We start from the raw sequence: 13400 nt of genomic DNA on the forward strand, positions 1-13400 counted from the left end.
TACTGAATCAAGCTGGACCGATCGTTTAAATCAGATGGCCCAGAGAGCATGTACGTAGCAATTGCTGGCTATCCATGAAACATATATATTATATATATATAATCTTCGTGGGAGTTGCTACAGTACATCTACAGTGATAGCTACAGTGAAGCTGACAGATGGGACCCGTAGGAAATCTATCTATTATATATATATAATCCTGATGGGAGTCTTCTACAGTACTGCAACAGTGATAACTTGACAGATGGGGCCCACAGGAAATCTGTTTTATATTATATATATAATCCTGAATGGGTTTTGCACTGTTCATTCAGTGTTGTCTCCTTCTCAGCCGTCCGATTTGAATCCAACAGTTCTCAACGATCCGCAGTTTGTTCTCTCCTTGCGCTGATGACACGTCTTTCCCTTCGTCCACGCGTCCGCTGCTACAACTCTTCTAGATCCTTTCTTCTTTCGCCTTTCTTTGGTGTTTCTTCTCTAATACCGGTTTCTCTCATCTAACACGTCTTTCCCTTCTTCTCTCTCCGTCTCTTTGAAAAACTCTAACCCCACCTCTCTCTCTCCTATCTCGGCCGCGTCAGTATCAGAGCTGTTGCTGGCGCCGCCGTTGAAGCCGTCACTTACCGCGCGCTCCTCCCCTTGGACGCCGTTAAGGATCTGAGCACATCTCTTCCTCCTCCCTCCTCCCTCCGCCGCTGCTTTCTCCTCTCTTTTCCCTTCTAAGTTTTAATACCTAAATATTGGATACACTTACCGAACTCTTCTGTCTAATGCTATTTTGAAGTTGGGGAGGTCAATCTGATGACGTGTTTGAAGCCTTATATTCTAATTTATTGAGACCAGGGATCAGTGAGTTTTTGTTTCCTAATTTTACAAGTTGTAATGTTTTAATGTCATTTTCTTCTTTATATTTATGTCTTTGTTGCTATTTATTTGAGTTGAAAGTACAAAAAATCATATATATAGGTGTTTATCCTAATGCTCAATTCTTTGATAATGATCTTTTCATAAAATGGGTCATTTCTTGATAATGATTTTGTAGCAATTTTTATCAACAGATCAATTAGAATTGTATTGTCTTTGTAGCGCTTTCAAGTAGCAATATTTTCAGCATAGTATATGTAAAAAAGTATTATCAATAGATATTATATTTTTGTAGCTTTCAAGTATACTACAATTACGGTATCTAAACAACAATTCCACTACCTTAGTACACATCAAAACATTACAAAACAAGATATTATATTCAAGTAAAATACTCTCCAAATTTACAAGGTATGCATTTCAGAATTGATGTCAAATAGAACAAGTCATTATACTAGCACTTGTTAACATAACAAATCAAATTTTACAAAATTTCAGCAGATGAAGAACAATAGAATAACAAATCAAATCTAAATAATGGAATAAAAAAATGAAGAAATTTTAGAATTACACCAACTCGGGACTAATCTCCACATAACCTGCACAATGAAAAATGAACCATAAATATTTGATTTCATCACAATTAGAGGCTAATCCTTGATTCGTCAAGTGACCTGCATGAGTAATTTACATAGAATTTGCAACTTCTCAAGTGCTAATGCAAGTTACTCATGCACGCCACTTGACAACTCAAGGCAAAGAATCAAGTAAGAATCAAAATCAAAGATTAATTTACTCAATAATTATGAAATCAAACTTGTCAGAGGCATTGATCATAGTCATTTACAGAAAAGTCCTTGAACTTATTTTTATTACATTTTAAGGAATTTTACTAAAAACAGTGAGCTCCATCGTCAGATCAGGGATATAGACCATTCTCATAAGCTCAAATCAGTGAAATGAGTGTAATGAGACAGTGAGGATAGTACTTTTCATCAACTTGAAGTTACTAAAATCAAATGGTTCTTGTAATGAGACAGTGAGGATAGTACTTTTCATCCTTTGGTCTTATGTGCATTAAATTTGATGCTCTGGTTTAAGAAGGACCAATTACATTGTCAATTCGGAAACTTACAAGTTTCAAAATACAGATTCTAATATATTTTAATCAAAATTGGCTTAGACGGTAACGGATATAAACATAAGCCAAAGTCAGAGAAAAGGATACTATCATTCTTGTAGAAAACGGATTGATGAGGGATACTTTACAAAGGACCTCATTAACCTCTAAACACAAAAAGCTGATGCAAAATTCAACAAGTCCCCCAGTACCCACCCCCCTCTACAACATGGACTTGATTAACCTCTTTACAAAGAAAACCATGTTGATGCTTTGTTATGATAATTAAAATGTCAGAAGAATTAATTTCTTTTCAAATTTACCCTTGAAAATAATAATGTCCATGGACAAAGATTCTTTCAAATTTACCAGGAATTCGGGTCATCTGGAGAGAATCAAAATTCATTTAATTTCTGATATGATAATAAATACTAAGATACATTCATGCTCTCTGAAATTAGCAACTTCTGAAATACATTTTACACACAGGATCATTGAGACGCTAAGGTTCTAAGAATTTAGCAGGAAATATTAGAAAATCCAATTAAAACTAGATAGATAGATAGATAAAATTGGACCTAAATTAGGAGGGAAAACACATCTGATTAGGCGCCTCTGAGAGAGAAGGAGAAACAGAGGGAAAACGCATCTGATCGCCTCTGAGAGAGAGAGGCGCTGATCGCCTCTGAGAGAAGGAGGCGGAGGCGCTAGGTGAGTCGGGTTCGCTATCTGAGTCGGAGGCGGAGGTGCCACTGATCGCCTCTGAGAGAAAGACTGGGGTTTAAATTGGGTTTAAATGGGGTTTCTTTGGGTTGCACTGGGGTTTCTTTGAGTTTTGGCGCTGATCGCCTCTGCCACTCTCTCAGCGTCTAGGGTTTTCTTTTTCGCGTGAGAGAGGGGAAGAAACAGTGGGAGGAGGTCGTCCGTGAATTAATTGGAGATCTCCAATTCATATAATTAGATAGGATATACAAAGGGAGCTCAAATGGAGGTGTCCAGTTCCGCCCGTTTTAGATCAGATCAGCACAATTTTTGAAGCAGATCGAAGGGTCAGAAACGTGAAGTAAAACAGGCCGTTTACTTCACTAAGTAGCGTAGCATTACTCTGAGTAAGGCTACTCTACTTTGCAAAGTAAAAGCCCCTCTGTGCTTTGCATTTCAGACCGTTTGATCTCCTTCAAAAACTGTGTGGATCAGTGATCAGATCAGTTCAAATTTTCGGAACTGGATGTCTCCAGTCCATTGATTATACTCTCTTCCATCCGAAACCTCTTTGAAAAGAAAAAGAACGAAAGAAACCCAATCACCTCCCGTCAGGGGCCTCCGCCTCCCGAACCCCCTCCGCCAGGGGCCTCCCGCCTTCTGACCTTCCTCGAACCTATGCTCGGAAACCCCACTACTCTCTCCTACCGACCTTATTTTCCCGGCCTCACCCTCCTCCGCTAACGTCACTCGTCTCCAGCCCCAGTCGCACCTCGCCTTCCCTATCTCCAGTCCCAGTCTCCAGGGAGGCGATTTCACCCGGCCACGCCTATCTCCACCTTCTCTCACCCGACCACGGAAGAGCTCCACCGTCTCTCACCCGACCCAGCGGCTGCCCCCTCCTTCCCTGGCGGCTTGCAATAAATCGACAGCTATGTGCGACAGCCAACCCTAGATTGCAGTTGAGTAAACAAATTAACTCAATTTTACCTTCAATTTCTCACCGTTTATTTGATGAACCCTAGATTGAGACAGCCAACCCTAGATTGCAGTTGAGTAAACAAATTAACTCAATTGTAATATGAAAGAAGGGCTAATTGTAGTTTAGCGTAAATTATCTTATTTAATCAATAATCCTGTTTATGTACTGCATTAGTTACGAGCATAATAATTTGTTTAATTTTAATTGTTAATCAGTTCTGATATAATTAATTTGATATGTGCAGAAAACTGTTTATATGCTCAAAAACTGTGTGGGTAAGAATCTGAGTTGCAGCAGCTACCACATTTACAAGTGTCATCTAAATTGGAAGTTTTTTGAGGCAGCTAGCTAGTCATCTCTGCCATTGAGCTAGGTTACTCTTTCAGTCTGCTTAATTATTAGAGTTTATACAACTATTTACCCTTAGTACTCAATGTTAGTTGTTTGCCTGCCCCCAATGTATCCAGTAATTAAAAAAGTTCATTTGAGATGCAAAAGTGTCAAATTGCATGATGCACTGAGCTGAAAAAGTACTCTCTTGATTGACATAATATATAGCTTGTATATTGCAATATATTCATGCTGGTCTTAATTTTTATCAATCATTTATATGATTATTAGTACCAGCTGACAGAATATTATGTGAAAAAGGTAAGTATTTATTTTATTTCTTATTCATGTCATAATTTATCATTTGATGTTTCAGCCAGCCAATCAATGCGAGAACCAATGTCATTTGATGTTTCTGATAGTGTAGAGATAGGCTCAAATGACATTTATGTCGATGAAGATGAAAATAATCCGAGAATTCATATGCAAGTAATGTTTGTTATTTTACATTTTTAAAACATTTAGAATTGCAACTTAAGCAAGAGTGTTTAGTTATAATTTTTTTTATGTGAAACAGTCAGATATCACGGATCCCTACATCCATTATGATGATCCTTTGCCACAACTCAAGGACTTGCCCAATGGTTCAATTCTATTAATTATATCTTTTTTTCTTAATTTCAATTTTAAATAAAAATTTCAATTTAGTGCTCACTGTGTTATACTTGGAACCTGACAACCGTACCAGTACTGAATTTTTCCATAAAAATGTCCAAAACATTGGCAAATAAGGTTGAAATATCAGACAAGGAAAAAGCAAATGAAAACATTGTCCGAACTTGAATTATTATTTTTAACAGAGTATCTTATTACTCATATGGAAAAGGCAAATGAAAATTTTACATATTTTATTACTCAATTTTAATTCATGAATTGTTCATTGTGATAGTTGAAAAACAATGAAAAAGGCAAACGAAAGGCGGTTAATGACGAGGAGAGTGGTGTTCACAAGATGGCGGCAACTCAAGAATCTGATGAAGACGATTTATAAACTGTTTTATTTAGATTATCTTTTTCTCTCTAGACTAATTTTATTTAGACTATGTTGTAATTTTATTCTCTCTAGACTATGTTTTAATTTCAAGATGTTGAATTATTAGTTGTTGTTAAACAGATGCATGTATTGTAGAAGCTAAACTACCTTCCTGGTGCATTTTTCATAATTGTAAGGGCCTAACTGCTTATTTTTAAAATTTGTTGCTGCTGATTTTGTTTAGCTATTAGGTTGCTTAGGAGGCAATTTTGCTGAGGGTATTTTGGAAATTGAGTTGTACATTCATTTGTTGCTAAAACATGTGATCTGACTATCTATGTGCAATTTTTAAGAGGTTTTTTACATGTTTTCTATTAAGGTGGTACAAACTGTGTATTATGATTTTTAAGTGCATGTCAGATTGTTGTATGTTTCTCAATTGAAGAACATTAACTTTATAAGGGCATGTCAGATTCGTTTAGAAGAACATTCAACATGCTGTTTAAGCATGTTTAAACTTGTATTACACTGTTTTTAGCATGTTGTTCCAAAAACCGTGAGCATGTTATATTAAAAACTGTTTTGTAAATTTTTACATTAAACATCCTCAAAGAACAATACACTTCAAGAACAATATGCATGATAACATAATTCAAGAACTGCTATAAGCATGTAGTAGGGCAAATTTATCATAACATAAGGGCAATTTTATAAAAATAAGAATACATCACGATTTTGCTAAAAATAAATAAACATGTACATCACAGGTAATTAAAGAACTGTCATAAGACACATGTAATCACAAGATCCACAACACACTTGAAATAATTATTGAAATAATAACTCCATACATCATCATCTAATTAAACATCAAGCACTACAGGAAACTTTAACAACAGTATCTTCGATATCTTTTGCAAAGAGGGTTCGACACATCTGCATCCCTTCGTTGTTGATTCTACTTTGACTACTCTTATTGCCTAGTCAAGTAAAAAGATTGTTATCAAAAGAATATTACAATTAAACCATGCCTTTGTTCTAGCTTGAACTGTTAAATGGGCTCTAGTAATATTACCCCAACCAATTCTAAATAATGGCAATCAGAATTCTAAATAATGCCTTTGTTCTTTAAAATCCATATGGATGAATAAAATTTATTTTTTTCTAACTAAATTTCATCAAGTCATAATAAGGGCTATCATCCATTTGTACCAACTCATATATACTGGTAACACACTGTACCAATCAAACCTTCAACCAAACCTGAAGTTTCTAATTCAACCATACTCGCAATGAAATTTGCAATGAAGTTTACAATATAGCAGCATTTATGAAACCCTAAATAGGATATTTTATTTCCTATATACCATCAGAACTATAGGGCCCATTAGATTGACGTGTAGACGTGTAGTGGACTAATTGATCTATAGATCTTCTTGCCTTGTCAAAACATGGGCACAAAATGAATTTCCTAAATTATCCCAAGCACACAGTAGCATACTGTCAGCCAATAGAGACAAATTTGCCAAAATATGGAAGAATAAACCTCAATTATCGACAACTGTAGAAACAATATGAATATTTACATAAACCCCAATTAAATACTATCTCCTGAAAAAAAATAGAAAGGAAAAAATCAACAAGAAAATTACCTCTTCCGATCTCTGAGGTGGCGCCGAGAGAGTAGGGTTGTGAAATAGTCAGGTTGAGGTTTCCTCTTCCGATCGGTGGCGTCGAAAGAGTAGGGCTTCAAATCGCCGCTGTCACCGAAACCCTAGGTGCATGGTGGGGGAAGGAGAGTGAGTCGCGTGACAGAAGGAGGGGAGAGCCGCGGGGGTTTCGCTGGTCGCCGCTGGGTCGGGTGAGAGACGCTGGTCGCCGCTGAAATCGCCTCCTGGCTGGTCGCGTGAGAAAGAAAGAGGGAAATCCTCTGAACTGGAGGGTCCAGTTCCGCCCCCCTTTTAATTTTCAGTGAAAGATTTTAATCTGATCAGATTGGTTTTGCACGAATCTTGAAGACAATCGAAGGGATCAAAATGCAAAGCACGGATGGCTGTTTGCTTTGCAAAGCAGAGTAGCCTAGGGGTGAGGTGAGATTGGGCATTTTGACAAAAATGGACGAAAACGACAGTAATTAAATGGCTCATGCAGCACCGACCTAGGGGCGTTGCTCCCCAGCTGGAAAATGGAATCTTGTGCTCCAAACCTTGCATTGGATATTTCATAAAGCATCGATCAATAGTTTAGAAATATTCATAAAAGTGTACCTCATTCCCAGAATCACAACATGGCCACTCCGACCTATAACTGGGCACCGTCTGCACTTCCAATTCAAACTAAAAAAAAAAAAAAAGATATGTTAGGTGATAATTTTTTTTATCTTAGGTGATATTTTTTATTAATAAAAAAATCACCTAAGAAATCACCTAAGAAATCTTAATAAAAAAATCACCTAAAAAAATCCCACGTTTTTAAGCCTGTTATGATGTTACCTTTTCTTTTCTTTTCCTTTTTCTTTCTTTCTATCTTTCTATTTGGAACTAGGGTGTTAACTGATTTGGTTTGATTAAAACCGAAATAAAATAAAAATAATAACGGTAACAAAAATACATCGATCATGAGCAGCAAGAACTCATTCATACAAAATAGATTAAAAAAAAAAAAAAAAAGGTTGGCAGGAACCGGTGCTCCTAAGCATGTTTCTAACAACATAGACTTGTTATGCCTTGACTTGGTAGCTATAATAGTCCATGATGACTTGCTTTCTGCTTAACTTCCATCCCCTCATACAAGTCCGAGCAGGAGGCACATCATCATGGAACTATTATATCTACCACATCCACATATGGTTATCAATGATGAGTGAAAATAGAGAGAATGAGAGAGAGGGGTCATATAGAAATGACTTGTGCTTTGAACGAGAGAGAGGGATCATATAAATAGGTACAACAATCAACACAGAATTTGCATGCATGTGTTATGATATGGTGGGCTCCCCAGCTAGAAAATGGAATCTTGTGCTCCAACCCTTGCATTGGATAGACGCACCTAGTTAATTCATTGAAGGTACAATTTGCACTTCTGTCTTCTGATATTTTTGGAGCATTGCCATTGAATGGAGACAGCTATGCTTGTCCAATTCAAATTATGAAAATGGTACCGGTCCCAGCTGTGCACTAGTACGTACCGCCGGCCATGTACCTAATTAATCAAGCAAATTATGTCGTATATTTTTCTCTTAAATGGAGAATATTTACCTTTTTCAAAATTAGAATTTCGCTTATCGCATGCTAAATGCTCATACTAAATATAGTATGAAGCTAAACAGATAATTAAAATTCATCTCACCCTTTTTCTTAATCATACTTCTTTCTTTCCTTTTCCATTTCTTTCAGATAATTAAGTTCTTTCGTGAACTCAAGTATAAAACCTGTCAAATCGACTTCAAATGAAAATCTGAACCATTGAAACCCGCCTATTTTACAAGTGATGTGTCTACATGTGAAAATTTTAAACATTTGAATTAATTTAGTATAAAATTAAGCTGTCAAAAAATGTTCAAAAAATGAATGCATCAAAATTAATTTATTAAACTTTTAATTTTGATTGCTTGACTTTATACTAAATTAATTTGAATATTTAAAATTTTCACATATAGATGAATCACTCGTAAAATAAGCGGGTCTCAATATTTCGGATTCATAATTTGAAGCCAATTTGATATGTTTTAAATTTGAGTTCAATATTATATTTATACCGGAATTGGAGAAAGTTATTTATCCTTTTAACATTCCTGCTGTTGGTACTGTAATCTCAATAATAAATCTTGGCATTTGAAATTTCTTCCGAACACGTGGCAACATTAGATTGGCTTCTGTGATCCTATTTCATGATGGAAATACAGTGTCCAGTACTGCAAACAACGAAAGCTTCCTCATTTAATTTAGATGGAATCAGTGAGCGGCCTCAAAGGGTATGTAGACATCTATTATATATATATAATCTTCGTGGGAGTTGCTACAGTACATCTACAGTGATAGCTACAGTGAAGCTGACAGATGGGACCCGTAGGAAATCTATCTATTATATATATATAATCCTGATGGGAGTCTTCTACAGTACTGCAACAGTGATAAATTGACAGATGGGGCCCACAGGAAATCTGTTTTATATTATATATATAATCCTGAATGGGTTTTGCACTGTTCATTCAGTGTTGTCTCCTTCTCAGCCGTCCGATTTGAATCCAACAGTTCTCAACGATCCGCAGTTTGTTCTCTCCTTGCGCTGATGACACGTCTTTCCCTTCGTCCACGCGTCCGCTGCTACAACTCTTCTAGATCCTTTCTTCTTTCGCCTTTCTTTGGTGTTTCTTCTCTAATACCGGTTTCTCTCATCTAACACGTCTTTCCCTTCTTCTCTCTCCGTCTCTTTGAAAAACTCTAACCCCACCTCTCTCTCTCCTATCTCGGCCGCGTCAGTATCAGAGCTGTTGCTGGCGCCGCCGTTGAAGCCGTCACTTACCGCGCGCTCCTCCCCTTGGACGCCGTTAAGGATCTGAGCACATCTCTTCCTCCTCCCTCCTCCCTCCGCCGCTGCTTTCTCCTCTCTTTTCCCTTCTAAATTTTAATACCTAAATATTGGATACACTTACCGAACTCTTCTGTCTAATGCTATTTTGAAGTTGGGGAGGTCAATCTGATGACGTGTTTGAAGCCTTATATTCTAATTTATTGAGACCAGGGATCAGTGAGGTACAAGTTATTATATCCTCTTATTAAATTCTAAAGGTTAATTACATTATTCATTATCCAACAAGTAGATTTGATTCCAAATCAGTGTTTCCGAGTTCATTTTCATAAAGAAAAAAGATTGCTTGCTCATAGTGTTTTTCGCATGGTTTTAGTTATGCCTATTCTTTGATGACATCTCCTCAAATCTTGAATTTCCGATACTGGTAAAAGTGACCAGTGTTGAGATAGGGAAATTGATTTTATTTTGGTAAACCATTGAAATAAAATTGACCAAATTAGAGCTTCATTAAGGTTGGGGTATCTATAGAGATAACAGTGAGGAGAATAGAGTAGATAGGAGATAAAATTCAGGGACCTTTAAGCAAACTTTCCCGAAAGATAGATATAAAAATGCTCATTTTTAGTCTCAGCATGCAGTGCTATAAGAATATAATGTATGGAGTCCAATGCCTTCTCAATTTCCCCTTTCTTGCAGTCCTCCTAAAATAGTGTTGTTGGTCACCACATTAGGCTCCTACCATCATAAAATCATGACATTTAAGGTATATATAACTTAATTAACCCTCTCTGATCTGGTCCCGACAGGTTATTTTCCTGTAACATTACCAGTATCTCTCTTAGAGCTATTTAAAAAAAAAAAAACAGGTACGTATAATCCGAGAGTGGTTTTTGGCTTGAAAAAAACAGGTACGTATTCAAAAAGGAAAAAAGTTTCTTATTTGCAAAATTTTCCTGTTAAGATCAGAGAGAGGTTTTGGGCTTGAAAAAAACAAGTACGTATTCAAAAAGAAAATAAGTTTTGTATTTTTTTTATCTATGAATTCTGCTATACATGCAAATTTTAAAGGAGCACCTCTCTGGCATTTTATAATAATATGTTGAGGAAGATTATTGATTTAGTAGGGGTTATAGAGACCGAAAAGAGAAACATTGAGAAAGCAAATTGAACAATTATTGAACATATCAGCCTGGATTGACGGTAAATATTGGGGAGTGATTGTTGTCATTTTATGAAAATTGGGAAGGAATAGATTATGGAACTGGTATTAATAAATCCTCAACTTTCTCGAGCATAACTATATATTAATATGCTTCAACGTACATGAAATTTTGCAAATAACAAAAATGTGGTGGTTTTCAGCAGCAATAATATAATTTATTCTTCAAATCTCTCCTCTATTTTATGGGATTCCAACCTTGATTTCTTCAATTAGATATCAAAAAATCCTCAACCTTCTCTAGCATAACTAAATCCAGATTCTTGATTTTTACAATGCATTGCTGACGTCTTCCACTGGGTTATTGTTGTCAAATAAGTTTAAATATTTCCTGATTTGGCCAATGGCTAATAATTTGGTTATTTATGCAGGCTACGTATCGAACACCAGAAGTCTCATCTCTATGTATCGAAAATCTTGAATATTATGCTAAAGGTATGGCCATATTTTGTTTTGAGCATATATATGTGTTCTTTCAATTAGTCTATATGGCATCTTTCAATTAGTCCAAGTGTATTATGTTGTATGCTTTGTAGAATGGTAACCTGACTATGAATCCTAATACAAAGAGCAATAATTGGATAATACAAGCATATACGAGATATGAGACTGATGACAGGTTTGTATCTAATCGATCAATTTTCTTGGATTGCAATTACAGCGTGTATTTAATTGAGAGAAATGAGTTCCTGTATTATCCAAAAAATACATAATACATACCTTTTTTTTAATTGCCAAGAAGACACCACCTTCTTGGAGAATTAAAATGTAAGCCATGCCTTAATATTGCATCAAATGCATCTTCAAGTACAAGTTTAATTAGTTCTAAAAAAATAATTTGCCATTAACACAGTTATTTACAGTATATACTAAAGATGTTGAAGACTGACTAGGTTCATGTCTTTGCTCATTGTTTTCATCATTCTAGGTGCTTTTGTGAAACTCAATAACAGCATAAAATTATTTTCTCCATCATTGTAAGGGATTTTCTCCTATGGTGCTTTGGCGTGCGACCAACTATGTCTAGATTATTATTTTTCTAAATTTCTCCAACTTTCAAAATTTATGTTAAATAATTTATCTAATAACTCTTTTTTTATATATAGGGTGACAGATGTAGTTAAAACTGCTGGGAATGACGTTGGAGCAGTACAAGAGATTGCAACCAAATGCCATGGCTTATTCGTAAAACCACTTTTTTAATCAATTGGATTCATGCTTGATCTGGGATGTCTCTTTTATGCCTTGGAAGGTATCTTATGATGTATTACTTGCAACCTTTGTTCTTGACAACTAATTTGGTATATGTGAAGTAGCCATCAATTGTGCATTGTAAAAGTCCTATTGTTATTGATATCTATGAAATAGCCTGTTTGATGCCATTTTGATTACATCACTTTGACATGTACAACTAATTTGACACTGCATGAAATAAAGCTTGACTGTCACCTAAGTTATTGCATCATGTTCGACAATCACCGTCCTTGGTACATAGGGAAGGTAGGCAATGCTTATGTGTTATTCCGAAATGTTTTTAAAGGCTTTCTGAAGTTTTCATATATGTCTCAGTACAAGAAATGTTAGATTTGATTGCACATTTAAAAAATATATTAAGTTAAATATTCAAAAGATGCATATTTACTATTCTGCTTCCTTTGATATTTAATTTTTGGTTTTTCTTTAAGATGATACGAGTCCTTTTGTATTCATGAATTTTCAGGGGTAATTTTCATAGAAGATAGAATGATTGCTCAAATTGATAGACAACAGCAAGGTTAAGGATGCTGGAATATCTCAACTTAGGCGCCAACTTTGGTCTTCTCCTCTTCTGCGAGAGAGGGCCAAAACATGTACAAAGGACGCTGTGATTTCTAAAATTAGATGCTGAGATTTCTGAACGTATGCATTGACTTTGGTTAGTGTTTATCTTTGTCTGAAATTCTTTTGATGTTTTTGAATTGGCATTATTGATTCCTTGATATTTTTTTGCCTGTTTTTCTCTAATTGTTAGAATTATGTAATGTACAAGGAAAACATATCAATGCACTGTACTTGACCTAATAAAAGATAGTTGCATGGTGGTTCTCAATTCCATTCATTATCAGCTGAAAATAAATGACTAAAATTAGAAATGCCTACTTAAATTTTTAATCTCGATAAAAAGTCTTCCAAAAATTTGACCTAATTTTATAATTGATTTTACTAATCATATCTTATACAGAAAAACAAGTCAAATTCTTTAGAGATAGATCGTTTTAATTGTTTAATTTGAACTTTTACAGCGTCAATGATTTTTTGCAAACTGGTTCTTTACCACTAATTTATAACTTTCTTTCTATTCTACAACAATGATGTTATGTACCATTTTAGAGTGTTGCTTTTGCTACCAAAAAAGTATGCACTTCCATCACTAATTATTATGGCCTTTCTTTCTAGGTGGGTGGTGCGATTGTGAGAGTGGAAACATACTCAACATCGTGCAACATTTTGCCATAGAGGAGCACAATAGAAGAAGGTTAGTAGATTTTTCCTTTCGTGGCGAAAGTTTAGTTTTGTTATGTTGCTTTCATATATGCAGCACGCTGTCTCCTTTAACCCCCACAAAATAAAGAATTTG

General features: G+C 35.5%; 4 long non-coding RNA genes across 7 annotated transcripts; 2 read left to right on the forward strand and 2 right to left on the reverse strand.

Moving 5' to 3' along the window:
- The first annotated feature begins 311 nt into the window (after positions 1–311).
- Positions 312–5265, forward strand: LOC144550265 (uncharacterized). Of its 3 annotated transcripts, none has more exons than XR_013510230.1 (5): positions 312–849; positions 3913–4041; positions 4375–4487; positions 4576–4642; positions 4948–5265. It is a non-coding gene; the product is annotated as an uncharacterized LOC144550265 (long non-coding RNA). The 3 variants fall into 3 exon arrangements; XR_013510228.1 differs by lacking the exon at positions 312–849 and adding an exon at positions 3224–3647; XR_013510229.1 differs by lacking the exon at positions 312–849 and adding an exon at positions 3717–3737.
- Positions 1226–2907, reverse strand: LOC144550263 (uncharacterized). The gene is made up of 2 exons (XR_013510226.1): positions 2563–2907; positions 1226–1463 (listed from the first exon to the last, which is right to left on the reverse strand). It is a non-coding gene; the product is annotated as an uncharacterized LOC144550263 (long non-coding RNA).
- A 437-nt stretch (positions 5266–5702) lies between the features above and the next one.
- On the reverse strand, positions 5703–6975 carry LOC144550264 (uncharacterized). Its single transcript, XR_013510227.1, has 2 exons — positions 6684–6975; positions 5703–6011 (listed from the first exon to the last, which is right to left on the reverse strand). It is a non-coding gene; the product is annotated as an uncharacterized LOC144550264 (long non-coding RNA).
- Positions 6976–9642: 2667 nt separating this feature from the next.
- LOC144550267 (uncharacterized) lies at positions 9643–13379 on the forward strand. 2 transcript variants are annotated; one of them, XR_013510231.1, is made up of 7 exons: positions 9643–10327; positions 10431–10828; positions 11155–11218; positions 11320–11402; positions 11712–11760; positions 11890–12698; positions 13220–13379. It is a non-coding gene; the product is annotated as an uncharacterized LOC144550267 (long non-coding RNA). The 2 variants fall into 2 exon arrangements; XR_013510232.1 differs by lacking the exon at positions 10431–10828 and having other exon boundaries at positions 9643–9785; positions 11712–12698.
- Positions 13380–13400: the final 21 nt, after the last annotated feature.

Source organism: Carex rostrata, unplaced genomic scaffold (genome assembly GCF_964058835.1).
Source record: "Carex rostrata unplaced genomic scaffold, lpCarRost1.2 SCAFFOLD_60, whole genome shotgun sequence".
In the NCBI taxonomy this organism is placed as follows: Eukaryota; Viridiplantae; Streptophyta; class Magnoliopsida; order Poales; family Cyperaceae; genus Carex; species Carex rostrata.